Consider the following 25,630-nt stretch of genomic DNA (forward strand, 5'->3'; position numbering starts at 1 on the left):
CTCAACAAACTATTGGAATCCTGATGCCTAAGTCTGGAAGACCAATGTAGAAAAAAGTCTATCTTCCTAAGTCATTAGAGGGTAATAGAAGCAATCAATTACAGTGATTTACCTTTCTGGACATGAATCTCAATGTCATTTCTGAATCTTTGTATTTCTTATATTTATCTTTGAAAAAAAAAGACATATACTGCGTGGTGTCCAAAATTCGTTCTGTAATAGTTTCTACCAATATCTACATGGTAATCTCTAACAATGTAAAGTCTGAAAGATGACAGAAGAACAATTAAATTATACATTATTTGAAAAATGTCAAAAATGATTCAATAGCATGGTATTTGCATGAGATCTTTCTCAAGATATAACCTCTCTGGTCCTCATATAGTGTCAAGGACTAAAACAAAGAGGGGTCCTGCCCTGCCAAATGCATGTTTGTTTATCCCTTCATATTATATGTCTGTCTTTCTCATTGGACTGAAATTAAAATTGACTCATTTAAAAACCTGTTCTTCGCTTCCTGTCATTTCTTTAATATAGTATTTGATGCATCATTTTGTCCTCTTTCTGTATATCTGGAGTCAATGTCTCTCTGGAAGATCATGTGCACAATTTAAAAAATGTAAACAACAGCACCTTGGATTTAAAAAAAAAAAATGAGACTTTAGTATCAAGTTTTGTTTAGACATTAGAGAAAATGACCTGATAAGCACTGGAACAAATGAGTTCCCAAAAGGAGATTGTGAAATGGTCTTTTTCCAGATCTAGTTAAGAGAATGATAGTTATCCATTTATTCATTGATTTAAGTGTTATCCTTTTTGGAAATAGAACATTGAAAAAATAACATCTGATTTATAAATATCTCCTAACTACACAATTATTTTATATTTAAAATATTTTCCAAAATAACAAGTAAATGTTATCAGGATATATATATTCTAGTCAAAGTCATGTCTCTGTGTGGTCTAGCATAAGGTCTAGGGCAAGCACTGAATAATTCTATGTACTCACAGAACTTCACTCCCAGACAGAGTTTGTTTATCCATTTGCCCTCTCTTAGCATTTTATAGTCCCATTTCTTTTCAGAATGTCTTAGCTTTTTGGCCCCTGATTTATTTTTCATGAGACAAAACATCAGAGAATTGGCATTTTTTATTTAGTTTAGTCATTAGGTATTTAATTATCACATTCTTCTGGATTTATTTAAAGAATTCATTTTACAGAGAGTCAGAAGATCAGTCTTGTAAAGTCAAGATGAATACAACCCTTGGACCCAAATTTGAATCAGACTCACAAGTCAATCCATTTTATCTCTAAGACATTTCTAGTAAATTAGTTCATCAGTATTTTGGGGAGTTGACCAACCATGGAAGTACAGCATCATTTTCCTAATCTGCTGTGAGACTTTTCTTCCTATAGTTTGCGATATAGGTGATTTGAATAGTAATCCTAAACAGCTGATGGCTTTTGATTTTTATCTGAAACCTACTAAACTATAAGTTTAGTATAAACAATTTAGTTTCTCTCAGTTTTCTGCAGAAGGCCATGACAAAGTATTAATCAAATATTCTACAGAATTATTCCTGGAATAACCTTGAAAAACCACATTTACCCATGGAGTTGTAAAACATGCATAATTTAAGAGTGACTATGAATATCCAAATTTGGTGCAGATACACTAATCATATGTTGCCATGTCTGTTTAAATGTCAATACTAAATATATTTTGAACTGATATTTTTTAACATATTCAGTAGCTGCTTAGATATTAGAACAAATTTTAATGCTCTTCAAAACACTAAAAGATGGGATCCATAATTTATGGCTCACTAAATTAAAATAGCATCAGCAAGAACACAATCTTCATGGTACATTGATTGATGCTAAACTGACAAATCCATGTAGTTTATGGTTATCTTCTGGCAAGTGGCCACCACCCTAGGGAATTCTATATGATGGATATCCATTTTCAAAACCACACCAATTTAATTTGTAGTGTTTGTCAAAAAAGACACAACATCTTCTAATTGACTCTCAACAGTAATATAAAGTTGTGCTTCCATCAAATTGCCAAAGTTCGACCTTTATTTCATAGCAGGTATCCATGTCCTAGTGTGTTACTTGGATTACTGGGATTACAAGCAGATGTATCAAAAAAGGGCAGCCAGAAAATTTCCTCAAGCTTTGAATGTTGAAAGCAGGAAACTCTTCTCTGGAATAAGAAGCAAGTCTTCCTCCCTGACTATGGATTTGGAAGAACTAACTTATGGTAGGAAAACTAGTTGATTATTGGATATCTAAAGAATCACTAGAGAGTTAACTTCTTGCAAGATAAAAATATCAATAGGTTTCCTTCTTAACCAGAAAACGACTTCAAGATGATTTTTCATACACTTTCTAAAACTAGCACATAATGTGTAATCAGAACCACCCCCTGAGAATATGTCTGTGACAGGCCACTGACTGGCATTAACATTGCCCCCAGTATCAGAGAAACAAGATGAAGCAAGTCTTGAATAAACTGTCTAACAATTGTTGGAAGATTTCCCTGATGACAAAGGATAGAGCTTTCAGGGCAAAGACCACATGATTTAGGAATAGTCTTCCTGTTCCCTTTACTCTCTGAATAAAGGCTGAGCATTTTAAAAATGATTCACTTTTCATCCTTTGGCCTTTCCCAGGTCACTCTCAGAAGAAGATTTCATGGGTGGTGATATAACTCATAGGTAGGAGTTGTAATAAAGCCCATTTTACTTTGAAGATGTGATTAGATGAGGATTTTCAGCAAAATTGCTTTGAATTTATGCAGCTTGAATATATGAATATGGCAAATGGTCTCCATACTATACAGTTTTGTAGAATAAATATCCATTTTCAATTTTAATTTAATATAGCTCTAAAAATAGGTGTAATAGTTTATAATCAGCTATTCATCAATAATTTAAAATTTCCATTTCCACTAATATGGGAAAGTTTGACTTTTTTTCCAACATGGCAAGATAGCATCATCTAAATGTAGCCTTTTTGGATCCCCTATATCTCTATTGCCCTCTCTCTAAACTACCTTATATTTAACTACTTTATATATATTTGTACTTGTTAACATAATACACAATATATACATATATTTTATTTGTACATGTCTCTGTCATTAGAATAAAAATAAGCGTGCTTCATTTTTGAACTTTCATCCCTAGTGCCTGGTACATAGTAGGCAATTAATAAATACTTGTATGATTGAGTAAATGATGTTGTAATCTACCTAAAGGGGAGATAATTCACTATTATCAGAGTTTTTAAAAATTATTTATTTTTAACATTCTTTTAAAAAAAATTAGTTCCAAATTCTCTCTCCTTTCCAGCCTTTCCTCCATTAACTGAGAAAGCAAACAATTTCAATTTTTTTTGAATAATTTAGTAATTTAGCAAATAATTTAGCAAAGTAATTTAGCAAATAACTATTATCAATTATACATGTGAAATCATGCAAAAAGATCTCCATGTTAGTCATATTATGAAAAAAGCAAAAAAATTAATTTGCGCTCAATTTTTCAGTTCTTTCTCTGGAGGTGAAAAGCATTTTCCATCATAAAGTCCTTTGTAATTATCTTACATTGTCAGAGTAACAAAGTAATTCATAGTTGATCGTTATTATAATAGTGCTACTACTGTATACAATAATCTACTTTTGCTTACTTCACTTTATATCAGGTTGTATATGTCTTCCTAGAGTATTCTGAAACCATTCCCCCTTTCATTTCTTATAGCATAAGAATGACCCAGCACACTCATATAGTGCAATTTGTTAACCATTCCCCAATTGATGGGCATGCCCTTATTTTACAATTCTTTGCCCCTGCAAAAAAAGATGGTTTTTTTTTAATTTCTATAGATTCTTTTCCTTTTCCTTTGATCTCCTTGGGATACAGACCTGATAGTTATATTGCTGTATTAAAGAGTATGTATAGTTTTATAAGCCTTTAGACCTAGTTCCAAATTGTTTTTCAGATAGTTGGATTAATTCACAACTTCACTGACAATGCATATGCTTCATTTCCCCCCACAGCCCCTCCAACATTTGTCATTTTCCTTTTCTATCATATTAACGAATCTGATAAGTATGAGGTGATTTTTAAATTTTTAAATTTTTAAAATTTGCATTTCTCTAATCTATAGTAATTTAGAACTTTTTTATATGATTTTATATTTATAAATAAATACAACTTTTTATATTTTTATTTTATAGCTTTCATTTCTTCATCTGAAAAATAATTGTTTATATCCTTTGACCATTTATCACTTTATCATTTTTATAATTTTGACTGTTTTATGTATTTGAGAAATAAAAAACTTATTAGAGAAAGTGCTACAAAATTTTTATATTATTTTATACCTTTACTTTATATTACTTTTTATATTATTTCATTGTCTATAGCACTTTTTCATAGTCTCAATGTAATTTCCCTGATTATCTCTTTTAAGTAGGTCTATTTATTTTCAATTTTATTATCCATTTTGCCTTACCAGAAAAATAGATTATTATAAGAATAATTGTAGAAAATGAGGGATCGTAGAGATTGTCTCCTCTGATCCTCTTATTTTTATAGATAAAGAAATTGATGTTAATAAAAATTAAGTGATTTCATAAAATCTTTTAGCTCATTAATGACCGAGAGCTTCAATGCCATTGTTTTAACACAAGCAAAAAATTGCCATCTTACCATTGCTTCGTATTCACATTTGTGGATTGTTTGTTTGTTTGTTTTTTGTGTAGGATACTTAACCCTAAAATTTAGATATGAACTCAGAATTTTAGTGCTCAAATAAATCCTCAAGGTTCTATTGTCCAAACTCTTAATTTTAAGAGAAAAGAAGCTAGGTTTAAATGACTTGTATGAAGCCACATGGTGAATTAGAAACAGAAAGATAATTACATAATTTTGCAAAAGGAGAAAATTGTGTACCATCTAGTAGGGAATCATTCATCATTTATTATAATGTTGGAATCAACCTTATAAAATAATAATAGAATACTGTTTTATCAAACCCTTGGAAAATATAAGCTTATTGATCTCATTTTTGCCTGGGCCTATAGTTTCACTGATACCACCTTTCCCACTTCTTCTACAGCATTTAGAGATGCCCAGCACTAAGAGGTTAAGGGAATTGTCCAGTATCACACAGTCAATATATGTAGGAATAGAAACTGAAACGGTGAAGATTGACTTTCAGTGAAGGATGCTGTACTGCTGCTCCTTAGGAGTCTCTATTCTTTCTTTCTTCCTTTTTCTTTTTATTTCTCTCTTTTTCTTCCTTTTCTTCCTTTCTCCCTTCCTTCCTCCCTCACTCCTTCCCTTCCTCCCTCTCCTCTCTCTCCTCCCCCTCGCCTATGCTCTCTCTCTCTCCCTCACCTATACTCTTTCTCTCCCCCCCCCTCTCTTTCCCTGTTCCCCCCCTCTCCTCTCCCCTCTCTCCTCCTCTCTTACTTCATCTCTTCCCTTTCCCTCTCCCTCTTCCTCCTCACCCCTGTCATTATTGTTTCAAAAAAAAAAACAATGTTCCTGGTAAAATTGGCAAATGTAAGCAAGGAGAGAGACCTAGGGATATGGTATCACTACTGACATTTGTTGTTCTTGAAGATTTGGATACTTCACTCTCATTGAAGTGATGAGCCAGATGGGTGCTATGCTTATCTCCAGAAGCCCACACTGCTTCTTTACTCCACCAGTACCTTTTGGACAGTCTATGAAATAAGAAGTAGAATGGAAGCTAAGGCTGGGCTTAAAAGTCTTGGGCTGATCACTCCAAGAGGTTCCAAGACAACTTTATTTTTAATGAATGGAAGACATCAAAAATATTGATAGAGAAGCTGAGATAAAGTTCTTGACCCAGACAGTGAAGGACCAGGTTTTTTTGTGTTCAGCTGTGGCACCATGAACTGGAAGACCTGGGCATCTTTGCCAAAACTCTGCACAATTGACTGCTTCAACACCTGAGCCCTGCTTTGAGGCTCATACATAGTCTCAGCCTGAACCAGAACATTGCCAAATGCAAACACGATCATCTTTGCTCAGAGCAATTCTGGTCAGAACTGGGCCAGTGACTATTTTTTAAAATATCTTTCTTTTTTTTTTTTAAAGGAAAACAAAAACAACAACACAACATTGTTATATTCCCAGCAGAATATCAGGGAGGATTCAAAATATATAACAATAAATTTCCATTTCAAGAAAACAAACATAATAATAGAAAAATTATATTCATGACTATCCACCTTCTCTTGGCTTCCTTCTTGGTTAATCTTTTGTTCTCTACTGTGCACTTTTCACTTTATTCCTTTTTCCCCCTTTCATCCTCCCCACCTCTCCTAAGCAAGATACAGTAAACATGAGTATACAATATACATACACATTCACACTCATACATATACATGTATCTATATGGTTGTTTGGTATTATCCTTTGTACTCAAAGAGGACCAAAATAGTATCACTATGTTAGAGTCAAGTTACAATATGTTTGACTGTGGCTGATCAGACTAATATGAGCTCAGAATGCTCTGTCACAGATTGACCACAAATAGTCCATATGAACATTTGGGGTGACTTCTCTAATTTTGCACATCTCACATTTCTTTGGGACTAATTCAATTCTGCTGTGCTCTATGAGCAGTCCTGTGCCAGTGTCTCCCATGTCATACAATTGTTTCTAGAATTCTTAAGAAACACCTTTTTTTTCTGACCACCTTGCAAGTACTTGCACTTTGTGAGTTCTCCATAAAATAATTTTTGGCAAGTGTACATTTGACATTGTGTATATAGATATACATATATATATGTGTGTGTGTGTGTATGTGCCTATGTACCCACATATACTCAGATACATATATATATGCATTTACCCATGTATAAACAGGTATCTTAACTGGGTACCCAATCTTTCTTTCAAGCTACCTAATTGTTGATGCCAATCTTAAACATATGATATATATTTCCATGTAAAAAACAATTTGTCCATGTTAAGTTCCTTGAAATTAATCTTTGATATTGGCTCTTGTATTCTAAATTTTCTATTGAGTTCAGGTTTGGTTGAAGCAAAGTTCTGAAAATCCGCAAGTTTGTTGAATATCCTTTTTTCATTCAATATTTTTTCATTCATTCAATATTAATTTTGCTGGATATGATATTTTTGGCCACAGACTCCGTTCTTTTGATTGCCAGTATATATGATTCCAGGACTTGTGGTCTTTTATTGAGGCTGCTTATAAGAATTGTACAATTCTGATTGAAACTCCAGCAAATTTGAATTTTTTTCCTTGTTTCTTGCCAATTTTCTCTTTCATCTAGGAGTTTCACAATTTAGCAATGCGATTCCTCTGTGTTTTCTAACAAAGGATCTCTTTGAGGTAGTGATTGATGGATTATTTTTTTTTTCTATTTTTACTTTCCCCTCATGTCCTATTACTCCAGGACAATTATTTCTTGCATTATTGTGTCAAGGTTCACAACTTTCAGGTAGTCCAATTATTTTAGTTTTTTCTCTTTTAGATCTATTTTCTAAATCTGTTATTTTTCCTTATAAGATGTTTCATATTTTGCTCCTTTTTTTTTTCATTCTTTATATTCTGTTTTGTCTTGGTTTCTTATAGCTTCACTGGCTTACACTTGCCCAATTCTAATTTTCAAAAAATTATTTTCTTCTTTAAGACTCAGTATCTTTTTTCTAGTTGGCTAACTTTTTTTCATAATCTTGTTTTTCTTGAATGGTTTTTATTTATTTATTTTTAGTTTTTCTTCAGTCTCATTTGATTTTTACATTTTTTTTCTGAATTCTATATATTATCTCTGGACAAGGAGTCATTTAACATTGCCCTTTGTGGGTAAAAGTTTTTGTTTTACTACATTGTACTCCTCTAAAGATATACCCAGATCTTCCCTATTCCCACAAAGAGTTTCTATGCTTGGTTTCTTTCTTCTCTGCCAGTTCATTTAAAAAGAGAGAGAAATGTTAATGTAAGCATCTGTAATCCTGGGTGGCAGAATGGTGCCTCTAGTTTCACTTCACTTTTCCCACTGACCTGGAACCCCAAACCAAAAGCTCCACCCTCCTACAAATTGGTAGCCAACAATATCCCTGCCCCATTGCCTCTACATTCAGCTAGTGCATTTGTTCCTTTTTACCCAGGGCTGTGTTTCCACTGCACAGCTGGACCTGGAATTTCTAATCAACAGAGGTTTCCTCTGTCTTCCCAGGCTCAGATCCCTGACTCTGGAAGTGAAAATTCCTGTAGTTCAGGTAGAGGAACCAACCAAATCCAGCTAGATCCAGGGATCCCTATTTGCAGTTTCTGCAGTGCTAGTCTGGAAGTGTTGCACTTCATACTGGTTAATTCCTGTTCTGGGGTCTATCTTTAGGTCTTTTTGGATTGTCCCAGGAGGACCCCTGTTCTGCCCCAAGTATTCCTTGTATTTCACCAGTTTATGTTTACCCTGAGGTTCAAATTTATTCTGTTTGAGGGGGAAAATTGGAGAGAATGAAATTTACTGACCTACTTCACCATCTGACCAGACTCCTACCTGATCAGTGACTATTTACTGAATCAATGCAGTGGAGATGGAGATAAAAATATGCAGATGGAAATAAGGGTAGTCTTCTTGGAAACCTGTGTCACCTCTCATTCACAAGCATCATATTCCTGAAGATTAATGATTAAAACTATAAGGTAGACGTCTATAGACTATTATTTTCAGTAGCCTAAACTTTTTCATGAGACACAATTGGCCACAAAAGAAACATGGCACCCAAATGGATCTCATCAAGATCATGGATCTGAAAGAAAAAAATATTGTACCATAAGGCAGACAACATGTAATACTTGCTTTGAATTCTTTTGAACAGAGGTAGAAACTGAGTAATCTTCATTTTAATAACTTTATTTGTTCATAATGACAAGGAAGGTTTTCTCTTGGAGATGTCCTTAGTGAAATGCCAAAAACATGTGTGAGAGATGACTGAGGAACCTCCTCTGTGGGAAATCTATTTGCTTGGATTTGGTGAGCAGAGTGTTTGCTTTATATCACTGAGAAGTCAGCCACACTGTGCACTCTCTGCCAGTCTTGTAGACTTCAGCAAGCACTGGTACTCTAGGCAGGCCAGGATCACCCCAGATTCATCAGGTTCTGTTCCTTCTGTTGATGATTTAATGATATACAACTGAAGTGCTACAGCAAAACCCTCTAGGATATTAAAAGAATTGAAATGTGAATAGTGGATGTTCTTACTAAAAAAAAATATGGATAAGAATTACATTGGATGGGAAAGTGAAGCTAATTTGTGCTTGTAAAGGGAGTCCCCACATTGATAATATCATGGATATACAAAAGTAATAGTCATTGGGGCAGCTAAGTGTCACAGTGGATAAAGCACCAGCTCTGAAGTCAGGAGGACCTGAGTTCAGATCTGGTCTCAGAAATTTAATATTTCCTAGTTGTGTAACCCTGGGCAACTCACTCAACTCCAATTGCCTCAGCAAAAAATAAATAAATAAATAAATAAATATGTAATAGTCATTAATCTTTTTGTGGCTCTTTAAAGTTAATGTGATTCATTTGAATCTTATAATCATTTTATGAGATAGGTATTATTATAAATTAAGGGATTGAGATCCATAGAAATTATATAATTAGATTTATATTCAGGTAGTTGGTAATGTGAAAGGTAAAATTTGAACCCAAGTAGATGATGGAGCACTAGACTAACCCGAAAAGATAGAGCACTGGGTTTAGAATCAGAAAGACTCGTTGTTAACAGTTTATATCCAGGCTCAGAAACAACAGTATGACCCTGGACAAATTACTTAATCTCGTTTGCCTCAGTTTCCTTATCTGTGAAATGAGTTGGAGAAGAAAATGGCAAACCACTTCAGTGTCTTTGTCAAGAAAATACCAAATGAGGTCATGAAGAATCAGATAAGACTAAAAAAACTCCCCAACAACAACAACTTCCTGAATCAAAGTTCAGCATTCTATATAGAGTGAATTATCAGACTGCTTCTCAACTAAATTTTGGCTTCCTTGCTTTTCCTTAGAGAATTTTAGGGACAGTAATGACTTCCATTCTGCCTATCTGCATTACCCCCTTCATCTGTAAAATAAAGGGGTCTCTTCCAGCTCTAAATCAATCATACTATGACAAACTTCCCAGACAAATGTACATCTACTTATCTTCAAGATCTATAGGAGAGAAAAATGATCAATAAAAATTTCATTTGATGGGTTGAGCTGTGTCTACACTTTCTCATTATGTCTAATTGTATATTTGGGAAGTTATTGACATTCATATTCAAACTCCCCCTTACACATAAACAATGTTCCAACACTTATATTTTGTGACATGACTAAAAATGTCTATCATTTCCCTGAAGAGGAATTTTGTCTTAATTTTATTTAAAAGTTTTTAATTACTTTATTTAATATTTTTATTTTTCCCCGGTTACATTTAAAACAATTTAATTACATTTGTTTTTAAGACTTTGAGTTCTAGATTTTCTCCCTTATTCCTATCTTCAGTCCCTAAATAAGAAAGCACATGAGAAATTATGCAAAATATTTCCATAAAAGTCATGTTGTGAAAGAAAATATAGATCACCTCCCCTAAACAAACAAACAAACAAGCAAACAAAACCTCAATAAAAATAAAAGGGGAGGGGGAAGAGAGAGAAAGAGATAGACAGGCAGACAGAGAGGGGGAGAGAGGGAAAGGAAGAGAAAATAAGGAAGAGAGACTATAGTTTGTAGAGGGCCACAAATAGTGGGGGAACTCTGGCTGAGGTATAAGACCCTTTAGCCCAGAAGGAACCTGCTGACAATGTCTGCTTCTGCTCCCCATCTCCCCTAAGGACTCTTAGCCTTCCTGAGAAATCAGGGGGCAGTGACAACCTGTGTTGTAATTAAAACAGAATGATACCAAGTGGCAAAGAGTCATCTACATATAATAGCAAGTTGTTTCTATGGTTCTGCATGTGCAGTATATAGTTGGCCCATGTGCAGTGTTGCTTTGGTTATATAAAGGTATTAGAGTATATAAGGCTGAGAGAATTTGAAATACACAGACTCCATGTTTGACCATCCATGTCAGTCCCACCTCATCACTCCTCTTCTAAGACCAAGGACTCGGGCTGCTACCAAGATCCTCTAGAGAGTTAATCCAGACACTACAGTGCTTCGATCTGTATTCAGATACAATCAGTTCCTTTTTTCATTGATAAGCAGTTTGAGCTTTAGGTTGGGTTTCCACAGTCAGCATTCCACCAACCTTTATTAGTATTTTAGACATACGAATGCCCAAACTTTAGTCTCTAGGGTTTCTGTTATGATCATGTGCCTGGACCTAACTGCCCAGTACAGAAGTGACATAACCTAATGTAAGGCATAAACAATGCTTTCTAAAATAATAGGTTTTGAACCACTCAGCTGATACACATGTATGCAGGAAATAGGATTATTCTGATTAAGTACTATAATAAACAGTTTCTATTATCTTTTGTCAACTACAATCTCAGCTCCTTCCCTATCATATATTGAGAGGGAGTCCACATAAAGGTCAAAGAAAAGCTGATCTTTGCCTTTGACTTTTCCACTTTTGTTTATTTTTTCTTGAAGAAGGAATAAGGAGGAGACCAAGAAAGGAAAATATGAAAATAGAATGCAGCAATTTATCTGAACTCAGTCTCCCAATTTCCCACTCACTGTAGTAAATTAGGTGTCCAATGGGTGGCTGACTACTTTCCCCAAGGATTCAAGGAATAATCTTAAAGAGTTGGGGATTTTTAATAGTATCATTCATCTTGTGAGATTCTTAATTAGTTAACATCTCTCCAATACTAGTTAAGCAGTTGATATCAATTAGCTTTGCAAAAGGATATATGCTAAAATCATATAATAAGGATAACTTTACCTTCATTCTCTTCCATCCACATTTGGTCTCTAGAAAGAGTAGATTTGAATTTGAAGCAGAAAAGTTTCGAAATATATTTGTAAGGAAAATATGGGTACCTTACTCCAGAGTACTTTTCTCCCTTTACAGAATCTATGCCAAGTTGTATCTAGATTTGCTTACAATACTCAGATGCTGTGCTCAGATGTACATCTACTATTAACTCTAATTATTGTTCCTCCAATGGTTCTTGTGACCTTTCAAAACAGGATTCTAACCTGGTCTATTTAATTCTTTAGTTATGAGATCAGGAAAGAGCAAATACAAAACATCAACAAATAAAAGACAAAAAAAATTGAAGTGTTCACAGACACATGGTAGTCGAGTTAGAGACAAAATCATTGTTATCCTTCACCCAGGGGAGTAGAGATATTTTTGCATCACTCACCACCAGATAAGAGGGAGAGAGAGATCCTCAGCTGGAATTTTTTTTATAAAGACATTCAGTTCCAGCTTAGAAGCTAGAAGTTTTCATGTTTTGGTCATTCTATTTCATAGAAGAAAAGGTTCTCCCCTCCCAATTATACATGTAAGGTCATCAAAATAAAAATATATTGGATTATATAAATATATATTGGATCCAATATATAAAAATATATTGGATCATATTACACATAATCTCATTGCTAGGCTCCCATTGCCAAAGGAAGATGAAAGAGAATATGGAGCATTTCAGAAGACACAAGAGGGAAAGAGTGAAGACTTTTAAAGATCATGGCTTCTTGACAGAGGAAACTATAATCCATGGCCTGAGTTGGACATTATTATTTAGTGTTATGTTTTAGAGAAAGCGTTAGGGTGATGTCTTTTTAAAAAATACTATGCTAGAACTATGTAGGGATAGGAACTAACCTCTGACTCTTTTTTCACCAGTGACATTAGTTGGTTAAGCTATCAATCAGCCTTAGGGTACTCAGCAACAATTTTAATTGGTTGTTATACTATTGATGACTGATTAATTCAGAGAGACAATTCATCCGTTCTATGACAAAGGATAAGGTTGGAAAACTGGGGGACTATTTGCTTTCTCATCTATACATTGAGTCAATGTAAGATGTATTCAGGCAGCAATCTGAGCATATAACTGTCTATTGCTATTGCACTATTAAGTATTATTTCTCACTGTGTGTGTGTATGTGTGTATGAATGTAGGATAGGGTTTTTTGATGTTTTTTGGAAAAATATTTACTTTGGCAAAACAAAATGTATCCATTTTAATACAATAATGAATACATGATGCTTCTCTGCAAACACTATTGCAATAATTAAGTAAACATTATCATTATTAAATTAAATATCTATAATTAAGCAAGACATTGAGGATACAAAGATTTTTATAAAATAATACAGTCCTTGCTTTAAGAAGCTTATATTCTATTCTATTTTATTTAGCTGACCTTATCTAGTCTTTAGATGGTTGCTTAGTGTACCTCATCATTTTGTAAGTAAATGAAGGAGATAACTCTAGTTGGGGCCCAGATAACCTTAAGTAGGGAAACCTTTAAAAGCAAGTATTGTATTTGATTTAAATGTTTTCTCTCACAACACTGAAATGTTTATGACAAGTATTTGCAAAAAACACCATAAAAATTGTAGTTTATACAACACTTTAGGCTGCAAAGATAGTGGAATGCTACAAAGAACTCTATAATGCCATTCACATTAATCAATATATATTTTCCCATGACAATAGTTTCAATAATCTTTCCTATGGATTATAGGAAACTGGTAGTACCTTTTTAAAGGTTGAACACTTCTTCGGGCAAAAAATTGAAAATTGAAGAGATGCCCATCAATTGGGGAATGACTCAATAAAGTATGGTATTTGTTGTGTTTGTGATGGAATATTATTGTTCTGTAGGAAATGAAGAGAAGGATGCTCTCAGAAAGAAAAAAGACTACTAAATCAGTTTATAGTTCCTCAAATAAGTTCGCCTCTTTAAACTTCTCTGGGTTCTTTGTATTTATATTTCAAAGTTCCTACTCATTCCCAGTCTTTTCATAAAAAAAAATACTTGAAAACCCTTTTTGCTTTATTAAAGGTCTATTTTTTTCCTGTGTGATTATATTCTATTTCGCTGGGTAGGTTACTCTTGGATGTAAATGTTATGTTTTGCCTTTTGGAATATTGTATTTAAATATCTTCTCTCTTTTATAGTTGAAGTAGCCAAATATTGTATGATCCTGACTATAGTTCCTTAGCACTTAAAATGCCCCTTTGTGAATGCTTAAATCATTTTCCCTTTATATGGGAGATCTTGATTTTCACTATGACATTCCTAAGATTTTTCATTTTGAAGTTTCTTTCAGAAAATAGTCAGTGTATTCTTTCTATTTTTACTTTATCCTGATTTTAACAAGTCTGTGCAGTTTTCATTTATTGTTATTAAAAATAGTGTCCAAATCTAGAGAAAGAACTGTGGAGATAATGTAAATCAGAGTATACTATTTTTACTTTATTTTTTTATTTACTTTATTTTTTCTTTTTGTAATTTTTCCCTTTTGTTTTTTCCCTTTTATAACATGACTAATATGGAAATATGTTTAAAATGATTATACATGTATAACCTATATCAGATTACTTGCTGTCTTAGAGAGGAAGGAGCAAGGAGGAAGAAAAATTTGGAAGTCAAAATCTTATGAAAATGAATGTTGAAAACCATCTTTACTTGCAAATGGGAAAAATAAAAAAAAATCTAAAAATATTTAAAATTAAAAAGGAATAAAAAGTGTCTAAACTTTTTAAAAATTCTTTTTTTAGGGATATGAATGTTTCTTACATATGTTTTCTGGATTAGTTAATTTTTATATCAAATGTCTTATATTTTATTCTCTTTTTAAAATCTTTTGATGTTGTTCTAATATTTCTTACTGTGTCGTGATCTCTGTTTGAATTACTCTAGTTTTGAAGGTGTCCATTTTGGGAGGGAATAGGAATTTCCTCCTAATCAGATTACTATTTCTCTAATTCTATCTTCCATAGTGTTTATTTATTTTTATTTCTTGTTTCATTTCTTCTAAGTATTTATGTAATCCTTGTTGAAGATCCAGATTGGTTTTTTGTTGTTGTTGTTGTTGTTGTTGTTGTTTTACTTAGAGACTTTGCATGCAGGTATAGTTGTTCCTCCTTTTGGAAGATCTTTATATTTTCAGTAATTAAAAAAATACTGTTTAGTATTTCCTTTGATTTACTCAACTCCTTAGCTTTAGGGTTTTGTACTTTGTACTTTGTACTAGGTTTTGCACTAAGTTCAGGCTTTTCCCTGTATTTCATTTTGGGGTGCGTGTTAAGGCCTACTTGGTGTATTCCACAGTCCCATGGGTTCTTGTGCTGACCTCTGCCTCTAGAATTAGCCTTCCCATGGATCTTTGAGATTAATAACATTGGCTCTTCAAGGTTCTTTCTAGTGTCTCAGGACAAAACATTAGGAAACCTCAGAGACCTAGGAACTATACTGTCTGGGTCTAAAGTGGTCACTTCCTACAGCTTCCTCATCCTAGGGTTTTCTCAGGATAATTTTTGTTCTTACTCCCAGATATAGAATATTGCAATCTGTCAATCTCTTGTTGGCTGGAAAATGCTAACTTGGTTGGAGAAGTCCTCTTTCCCATTGCCTGTGGACAATGATTTTTATACAGTTCTGGGAGAGAAGTAATTTACTGTTGTTTTCCACTGGATTTCTTGATTGTGACTCTGTCTAGGGTGTCTGTCAAGTAGAAGGAAAAAAGTTAAGAAAGCTTAGTGAGAGAAACAATGAAACTAAGAGAACTTGGAGATAAAACTAGCAAAAGAGTTTTTTCTTTCTGTTGCTGCTTAAGTCCTTTGTATATGAAGGTGTAAGAGATCTCCCTAGAACCAGGGTTACACTGACACATTACATAATAGAATCAGTATTCAAAAAGATTCCCATAACTGAGACGATGGGCAGAAATTAGTAAGATGACATCTATTTTGGAAAAAAGGTCTGTCATTTAGGTGTTTTGTTTTTGTTTTAAGGATTCCCTTAAGAAAGGATGATGTAAAAGACCTATTTTGAATAACATTAATTTTTTAAAAAGTTTAATTGAGGTGTTTTGTTTTTATATTGTATTTACATATTAGTTCCATTTCCTGAAAGATCTCTTGTAACAAAGTAAAACAATTAAGTAAAACCAATAATACAGCAGCATTTCACATAATGATAAGTAAATAATGATTAGTAAAACTAATAATAGCAACATTTCACATTTTTCTTTCAAATTAGCAGAAATCAAATTTCTCTCTTGCCTATGCCCACTCCATTGAAAAAAGAAGAAATAACATTGACATATGTACATAATTAAACAAAATAAATTTCCTCAGTGACTGCATACAAATATATATATATGTACTTATGTACATACATGCATACATATGTATGTACACATCTCATTCTACATCATAAATTACTTACATGTAATGGGTGGCATGTTTTATTATGAGTCTTCTGTAATTATGGATAGTCATTGTATTGAATATAGTTCTTACAGCTTTCAAAATTGTTTTTACAATGTTGTTATATATTTACAGTGTTATTGTTATATAAATTATTCTGCATATTTGTTTTTTTTATCAGTTTGAAAATGTCCTCAGGATTGTTCATTTTTATGATATTAGTGGTATAGTAAGAACTTAACACTATTTTAAAAAAGGTTTTAAATGAGCACAAATGCAATATTTGAACTAATAGAATAGTTTTAAAAATGTATAATGTTTAGAACAAGGGAAATAATAGTTCCACTATAGTATTTATTCCAATATATTTAGAATATGGTGTCCAGTTCTGAGTATAATATTTTTAATTTTTTTTCACAAGTTGAAATCTAATCAGAGTAGATCAACCATGATACTGAAAATTACATCCTCTATGGTAGAAATGGCAGGTGTGGTCTAGACCAGATTAAAATATAATTGGAAACTATTTAATAAGATTTAAAAAACAAGAAAATATAGATCATATTACTTTTAAAAATTAAGTCAGTATGAGGCTAGTTCCAATGATCTTTTTCTGAATACAGCCATCTACACCCAGAGAGAGGATTGTGGGAACTGAGTGTGGACCACAACATAGTATTTTCACTCTTTTTGTTGTTTGCATGCATTTTGTTTTCTTTCTCATTTTTTTCCCTTTTTGATCTGATTTTTCTTGTGCAGCAAGATAATTGTATTAATATGTATATATATATATATTGTATTTAACATATATTTTAACATACTTAACATATATTGGATTACTTGCCATCTAAGGAAGGGGGAGAGGGGAAGGAGGAGAAAATTTGGAACACAGGTTTTCCAAAGTCAATGTTGAAAAATTATCCATGCATATGTTTTGGAAATAAAAAGGTTTGATTTTTTAAAAAAGAAAAAAAGAAATTAAGTCAATATTTAGCTGTCAGAGATCTTTCTGAATGGATTAGTGGCTCCCATTTCTATTTCACCTTAATACTACTTCTCTATGGTACATTTGAATAAATATAAATCTTGAGGATAGAAGAGGTGAAAGGAGGAAGAGGAGGAAAAGAAGAATGAGAACAAAAGAAAGACAGAGATAGAGAAAGAAAGAGAGAGAGGAGAGAGAGGAGAGAGAGGAGAGAGAGAGAGAGAGAGAGAGAGAGAGAGAGAGAGAGAGAGAGAGAGAGAGAGAAACATACATAGAGAAAGAGAGAAAAAGAGGGAGGGAGAAGGAGATCCCATTATCTAAATGTTTTTATGTCAATGCAGTAGCACCTATTCTATGATTTCACACAGAGCAGAGTTTATGGAAAAATAGAAACAGTACAAAAATAGAATGAATAGCTCCATTTCTGGAAGCAGAGATGTTAGAACACTAAGGTATTCTAAAGGGGTTTCTGCATTGGGTGAGCTATTGGGCAAGATAATTTCTAAAATCCCTTTCAGTTTTAGGATTTTATTCCCTGTAGCTCTGATTATAGCTAGAAAAATGAAAAGCTAATTGGGAATATCTTTGAAAATATCTTGATTTAAATTATTTTTTCTTTGATGAGGTTAACAGGTTCTCATAAAAAAATGATACATTTCATATCTCTCATAGCTCCAAATCATCCAGAAAATGGTAACTGTTAACTGACTTTTCTAACCTTTCAATTTTCTTGTTAAATGTCTTCCATTTTGCTGCAGTTTCTCATCATCAAGAAAATGAACGTATTCAGGATAAGTTTGTGCATATGAAACATCTGAATTTTAGAGCAGGAACACCTCTAACAACATCTAATTCTATAACAGGAAACCTCTCTTTAACTTCCCGAACATTTCCAAATTTCTACTGAAGATGTCCAGGCGTAAGGATCCTAGCCCATCTCATTTTCGGACCCTTCTTGTTAGGAAAGTCTTTCCTTTCATGAAGGGAGGTATACTGGTAAATGTTTAACAGCTAACTAAAAAATGTACTTGGCACACTTTTTAAATTTAATCTGAATTATCAACTTTCTTCATTATCATACATTTAGACAATTAAAAAAACAATTAATCACTATTAATTAATAGTGATTTGCCAATTGGTAAAGTATAAATGCTTACATTCACACTGAAATTTTTTAAATTGACTAGCCAAAATTTGTCTCTTTGAAACTTTTATCTATTTTGTTCTTCGGGAATTAGCAGTACAAGTCTAATTAATCCCAATTCCACATTATAGTCATGCAAATTATTGAAAATAGACATCATGTTCTCCTCAGAGAATGCTGTGGGTAGTTGGACACTTGTATTGAAAGAGAAAAAATTTTCAATCCAGACATTTCAAACCCAAATTGTATTTAGTATTTATTTGTAGAAACATCAGGTTTAATGCAATATATAAATCACATTCAATATAAATCTTTATAGCAATATGTGAATTATTTACATTTTGTTTTATTGATCACAAATGTTGAATCTAAAATTGATTCTTTTCAGAATGCTAAGTCAATACAAAGTAACTATTATTAACATAAATCAATTACAATTAATACAAATTAACTATGGTTAGGTTGTAAAAGTCTTTTTTCTGGGTCAGTTTAGACTTTTGGGGAGCAATTTGATGTTTTGGGTTATCTGTTATACCTTTGTGTAATGTAAATTATAGAGATGTGGCTGTAAATAGTAAATTATATTTAGAAAAGTTTGGTTTGTTTCCTACAAGTAACATTTGAATTATTTTTACCAGATTTCTTTCTATCTTTGGATTTATTTTCCCTTTAACTGCTTCTAGAAACAAATTCCAGTGGGGAAAAATATACTTCTGAGCAAACTGTATTCTCACAATATTAACTGGAATCCAGGCTTAACAGTAACCAAAGAGTTGGAAAATGCAGACATGTCATTTAAAAGTATAATGTGTTTATTTTTTAATTGGTTAGTTGTGTCAGAGACTTTACCACATACGCAAGAAGAAAAATAGAAGGGAAAAAACAGCAGAAAGAAGTTCAGATAAAGTTCCAAAGGGCTCCAAAATTAATATTTTTTCAAGAGGGGAAAACCCATGAGTCATGTTTAAAAAAAGACACACAAAAAGAAACCACTTTTTATGAACTGGTGAGACTTTTATGATGGCTATAATGGCCTATAATTTCTAATTCATTCATTTAAAGAATTTCCATTTTATTATTATGAACTTGACAAAAACCAACAAATGTGAAAATATTCCTACTAAAATAGAAAGAGATTTGTATGTGAAGCCATAAATCTCTATTATTTATAGATTTGGGGAATTTCAAATTTATCATTGTAGTTATGATATTGTCTTACTTGTCTCTATCCCTTTCTGAATAACTTTTTTTTTTGTTCCTTTTTAAATGATTTGTTTGGGCTCTTTTTTTCCTTCTATTTTAGAAAAGTCATTATAACTGTGTTCCAATTTTCTTTAACTGTCCTCCTACAAAAAAAAAGAAAACTAAAGAAAAGAAAAGAAAATCTACCATTGTAACAAATAAATATATTCACATAAAACAAAACACATACTGGCCATATCTGAAAATGTCTTTTGAAACGCTAGACCAAAGTATCAAACACACGAATACTCTGAAATATGGACCAAACTAAGTTAAAATGAAATTGTGAAACATTTAACAAAAATAAAAGCAAATGATAGAATGTAGACAATATGAATATATGATTTTCTAAGTCAATTTGCAGCCTGTTGGGATCCTTATATAAGGTTTAGTGCGATTCTTTCCCAGTTAATTTGACACAGTTGACCTAGCCAGTGATTCTCAAACTTTTGTTTTCAGTATCTTTATCCTATTAAAAATTATTGAGGATCTCTCCAAAGTGTTTTTTTTTTAATCTGGGTTATATTTATAGACATTTATGATATTGGAAATAAAAACTATTTTTGAATTTGTAGACTCTCTAAAAGGTTTCAGCCCAGGATTCTCTAGATCATACTTTGAGAACCATTGACTTAGGCTATCGCCTCTGTCAACAGAAGAGAAACCTGATTCCTTATCAGACTTATGGAACCAAGCCTAGGTGATTGCACTGATAAGCATTCTAAAGTCTTTGAGTCTTTTCCTTACAATGTCATAATCATTGTATATTTTCCTGTTAATGTTCATTAATTTTCCCTTATATTTATACAGAATAGGTTATTCATCCATTTCCCAGTCAATGAAGACTTACTTTGTTTCCAATTCTTTGCTATAACAAAAAAATGTCACTATAAATATTTTTGTATATTGGTTCTTTTTTATTTGTCTTTGAACTCTTTAGCATACAAAGAATCATAACCACAGGATCAAAAGATGAGGAAAGTTTAGTGGTTTTTAGAGTAAGATTCCAAATTGCTTTTCCAAATGGTCTAATAACTTTACAGCTTCACCAATAATATATTTGAAAGTCTATATTTCGTCAGATCCTCCAATAATTCTCATTTTGTGTTTTGTCATTTTTGCCAAATAAATGGTTATAAAGTAGAATCTCGAACTATGTTTAGTTTAATTTCCCCTGTCATTAGTAAGTTGGATACTTTTAAAAATACTTTTGTTGATAAGTTGCTTTTTTTTTTTTTTTGGAGAACCATTCATTGTATTCTTTGACTATCTATTGGGGGAATAGTTCCTGTTCTATATTTGTATCAATTCCCTGCATATAGTAGTTCTTTTTTAAAAAACTTACTAAAATAAATTAATTTATATACATTTCCCCTAGGTATTGATTTACCTTCTTTACTAATTGCATTGATTTTGTTTGTGTGAGAACTTTGCAATTTAGGTAATCTAATCTGCCATCTCTATATATGAATATGTGGGTCTGGTTCATATCTCTTTATTGGTACATCTATAAATTGTTCATATATTATTATGTATGTTTTATATGCATATTCATGTAAAAATGTGTATATATGTGTGTTGGTGTATGAGAGAAAGAAAAAGAGTTTATAATCCTTTCCTTTGGTTAAGACCTCTTTCTTCATCCACAGTATGAAAAGTAAGGCTTCCCCTGCTCTACTATTTTAAAAAATTGACTTTGTTATTTAGGTCACGTGTCTATTTGTCTCTTAGTGTAGTATCCAGTGTGAGTATATTTCTGCTAGGGCACTTTCAAATTTTCCCAGAAATTTTTCTTTAATAATGAATTCTTACCCAGGTGGTTGGAATCCTTGGGTTTGTTAAACGCTATACTATTATATTAGGTTATATTTTGGTTTTCTATATCTAATCTGTAACTTTTGTATTTTTTAACTAGCACCAGATAATTATGTTTTGTAGTGTAGTTTGGTATGAGAGTTAGTGATATGGTTCAACACTACTTTCATACATTCCTCTCCCATTTCTTTTTATTATTCCCCTTGAGATTCTTGACCTTTGATTTATCCATATGAATTTTTGTACTTTTTCTAGTTTTATAAAGTTTTTTTTGACACCTAATTTGGCACTCCAATTACATATTAGCTCAGATAGAATTATCATTTTAATTATATTGTCATTGCCCAGCCATGAAGAATAGATAGTTTTCTGTTTATTTAAGCCTACAATTATTTGAGTGTTTTCTAATTGTATTCTTATAATTTCTATGTGTGTCTTGATAGTTTTGCTACCAGGAATTTTATGCTTTCCCCCCACCTTTGAATATACTTTTTTCCTATTTCTTCCTGTTGGTTTTGTTGGTGATATGAGGAAAAGCAGATAATTTTATGAGATTATTTTATATTTTATTGATGTTATTTAAATTAATTTTAGTTGAATCTCTAAATAGAATCTCTGTGTAAACCACCTGATTATGAAAAAATAAATTTTTGTCTGTGCTTATTCCTTCAATTTCTTTTCTTGCTATATTGTTAAAACTAGCATTTCTAGAACTATATCACATAATTATATGGTCTTTAGCATTTTTTCATTATAAATAATACTAGATCTTGGTTTTAGATATTTACCATGTTAGGAAAGTATCCATTTCTTTCTGTACTTTTGAATGTTTCTTTTATATAAAGTGGTATTTTATTTTGTCGAAAGCTTGATATATTCATGCTATTTTTCTTGTTTTTATCAACATGATTTACTATATTTATATACTTCCCCCAATACTGAGCCAATCCAGCATTCCTGGTATAAATCCAACCAGATCAAATTATATAATATTTTTCATATGTTGGTTAAGTTTATTAAATTCAATATTTTTGCATTGATATTGCATTATAGATGTTGGACTTTAGTTTGGGATTTTTTTCCCTCAGAATGATCTCTTCTCTGGTGTAGGTATCAGGACTATATTTGTCTCTTGGAGCACATTTGATAGGCTCCCCTCTTTTCTTTGTATAATACTGAAATTAATTCAATGCTTAATATAATTATAATTCCATCTGGTGAAGTATGATTGAGTTCTCAATTTAGAAACTGGGAAAGAAGGTACCATGGGAATCTTATGAAGAGATGAGAATGTTTGGGAATAGTCACTGTAAAAAAATATGGCAGCATATCAACTAGGGAAAAAACAGAGTATTTGCTCATTGCAGGGAGGGCCCAATTGAGGTGAGATAATATACATTTATAATGGGTACAGTTAGCACTATATTCTCTCTTTTCATCAACATATAAATAAGAGTGAAGGAGGCAAATGTTGGCAAGAATTCAGAATTGGAGTTTGTCAAGATATGATCAGCAATATGACAAATGGATGGAGGAATCAAAGGTAGAAACTATTATAGAGCTGAGTTGCATTAGAGGATTGAGATGGAAAAGGGAAGGAATGATGACTTTGGAAAGAACTAAAGAATCAAGAAATTGATGGACACAGTGAAGTTGATGAATATGGTTGGAGACTATAAGGAAAAATGGAATGCTAAAAGATCATGATTAGATAAAGTAAGAGTTCAATAACATGAAAGGCAGAACACTTTTGGATTATGGTAACATAAAAAGTAAGATTAATTCTATGTTAGTTGGTGTGAAGTATAGGAAAAAGTCATAGTAATTGAGTAACTTGTAAAACTCAGAAGGTAGGGAGTATGACAGTGTATGTTGAATTTCTGTAATATGGGGCCAAAGAGAAAGCTGAGCAACAAATAATGAAGGAAAGCTAACAAAATCTTGATTGTGTAGAAATTTTGAATTTGCTGATTAGTGGTGGTTGAGAGAAGGTCTAGAAATGGCAAAGAGAAGCAAGGAATGACTCTTCTGTAATGATATCCAAGTCAGGAAGTGTAAGAGAACCCATAATTACTAGTAGAAAGATTAGTTAGAGAATCATTTTGTTGGAGGGGGTGGGGAGTTACATTTCAGTAAGGAACAAAGGGTAGAAAGAAGTATAAAGGAAAAGAATGTTAATTGTAAGATAGACATTCTAAAAAATACAGTTGAAGGGATAGACAGATTTGGGGTGGACTTTGGTGAACAATATTGATGAGGATAATTGTGACAGATCTATGAGTCAAGAATGAAATTTGAACAAGGGATTCAGAATTGCTGAGATGGGGAGAATATCTTTTCTTTATCTTCTCTTCTTCACTCCTACCTCTTTGCAGGGAAAAAGGAGGTGAAAAGGGGGGGCAAATCTGATGGACACCAATATTCTGTTCTTCAAATGCTCTATTACTATAGCTTAGCTGTCCTCTTTTTATCAACTTATATCCTAATCTCCAGGTTATACACTTTCTTGGTTTCCTTTTGATTTTTTTATGATCCATCTACTGAAGTTGAAGTTTGTTTTGCTTGTGACTTTCCTTCCCTGACTCTATTTTCCTTATTTCATCATTCATGACTGATTTATTTTTTACATTCTTTGTATTTATGTGTTGGTCTGTGTGTTTTCAAGCTTCTTTTATCCAGTTCAGATAAAAGTAAGATCATTATCCAAATGCCACTCTGACCAATTCTTTAAAGTTTGCATATTCTTCTTCAATATCCCCTTTTTTCCAAATAGTAATTTCTACCCCATTCTTTCTCATTTTATCTGCATAATATTCATTTTTCTATTCTTTTCCTTTATTTTCTTCAAACTAACAATAAGGAACAAGACCAGAGCCTGGTTATAAGCTTTAAAAACATTAAATTCTGAAGAGTCCTATCTTTTCTCCCTATTAGTATGTTAAGTACTAATCATATGTTAGTCCTATTCAATTAATCAAATATATTTTATTTTTCCAAATTCATCTTGAGTCCTGTGTTTGCATTAAAGGTTCATATATATGTATATGCATGTATATATAGATATTCAGTTTTCCATGGTAATCTATTTTTGATTTTGTACCCTTTAACTTTTGTCTTTTAGAAAATTGTGTTCTAAGATTGTCTTTCTACTATTCTTTTGTGATCTCCCTCTGATTCTTTAATGACTGAACTCTTTCTTTATTACTGCTAAAAATATTTCTCTTTATCTTAGAAATTCTAGATTCTCTTTATATTACTATGATTTTTCCTTTCTTTCTTTTTTCAAGCAGTGATTTAATAAAATTCCACAGTGCTTTCAATTTCCAATAAATTTAGATAGCTTTTTGAAATGGTTTACTGACGTATAATATCCAAATTTTGATTTGGTCAGTTTTCATAGCATCCAATGATTCTTAAATGATTTTTCCTTAATATGTTTTCCATTTTAGTAGGTTTTTGATGGTGCATATTATACATTTTCTTCTATTTTTCCTAATATTATTTATACCATGGAATCATTAAGTCCTATCTGCTCCATTCTGTTTTTCACAGAATTCTCTGCTTGGTTAAGGTTTTCACTTTCTGTTCTAAAACATTTCTTCTACTCTCCATTTCCCCCACACAATCTCATTTCATTTTAAAATCACTTGCTGTTTTTTGTTTGTTTTTTTTTTTTAGCCACTCTTTTGGTCCACTCTTTTTGCCCTTCTTTGAGGCTTCTTGAAAATGTCATCTTTTCTCCTAGATTTACTTCTAGGGTTTCTCCAGTTTTTATTCATTGTGTTTTTTCTTCTTTTTGATTATTTTTCAACCTCAGTTTTTGAATTGAGATTTAAATTTAGTACTTGGGTAAGTTCCCTTGGTGCTCTTAGATGATTTGGATAGCTCTTTTTTGGTTCTGCCTGCTCTATAGTCTTGATGATACTATAATTGATGATAAATATAAAATGGTTTGTATTACTCCTTAATTCTGGTTCCCTCTCAATCACCTGGTGTCAGATTATCATTTGAACTTCAACTGGTCTCAGTGTTCTTCTTA

At 32.2% G+C, this 25,630-nt stretch overlaps 1 long non-coding RNA gene across 4 annotated transcripts in view; it reads right to left on the reverse strand.

Annotated features, from left to right (window-relative positions):
• LOC116419394 overlaps positions 1 to 25,630 on the reverse strand; it is a 140,332-nt gene that overhangs the window by 46,228 nt on the left and 68,474 nt on the right. The window contains exon 3 of one of the 4 annotated variants that reach the window (XR_004229696.1): positions 8,921 to 9,233. The exons of 2 other annotated variants lie outside the window; for them this stretch is intronic. This is a non-coding gene — a long non-coding RNA (uncharacterized LOC116419394). Of the gene's footprint in view, positions 1 to 8,920; positions 9,234 to 14,820; positions 15,699 to 25,630 lie in introns of those variants that run through there. One more of the 4 variants, XR_004229700.1, reaches the window with a different exon arrangement.

This window comes from Sarcophilus harrisii, chromosome 1 (genome assembly GCF_902635505.1).
Source record: "Sarcophilus harrisii chromosome 1, mSarHar1.11, whole genome shotgun sequence".
Taxonomy (NCBI): Eukaryota; Metazoa; Chordata; class Mammalia; order Dasyuromorphia; family Dasyuridae; genus Sarcophilus; species Sarcophilus harrisii.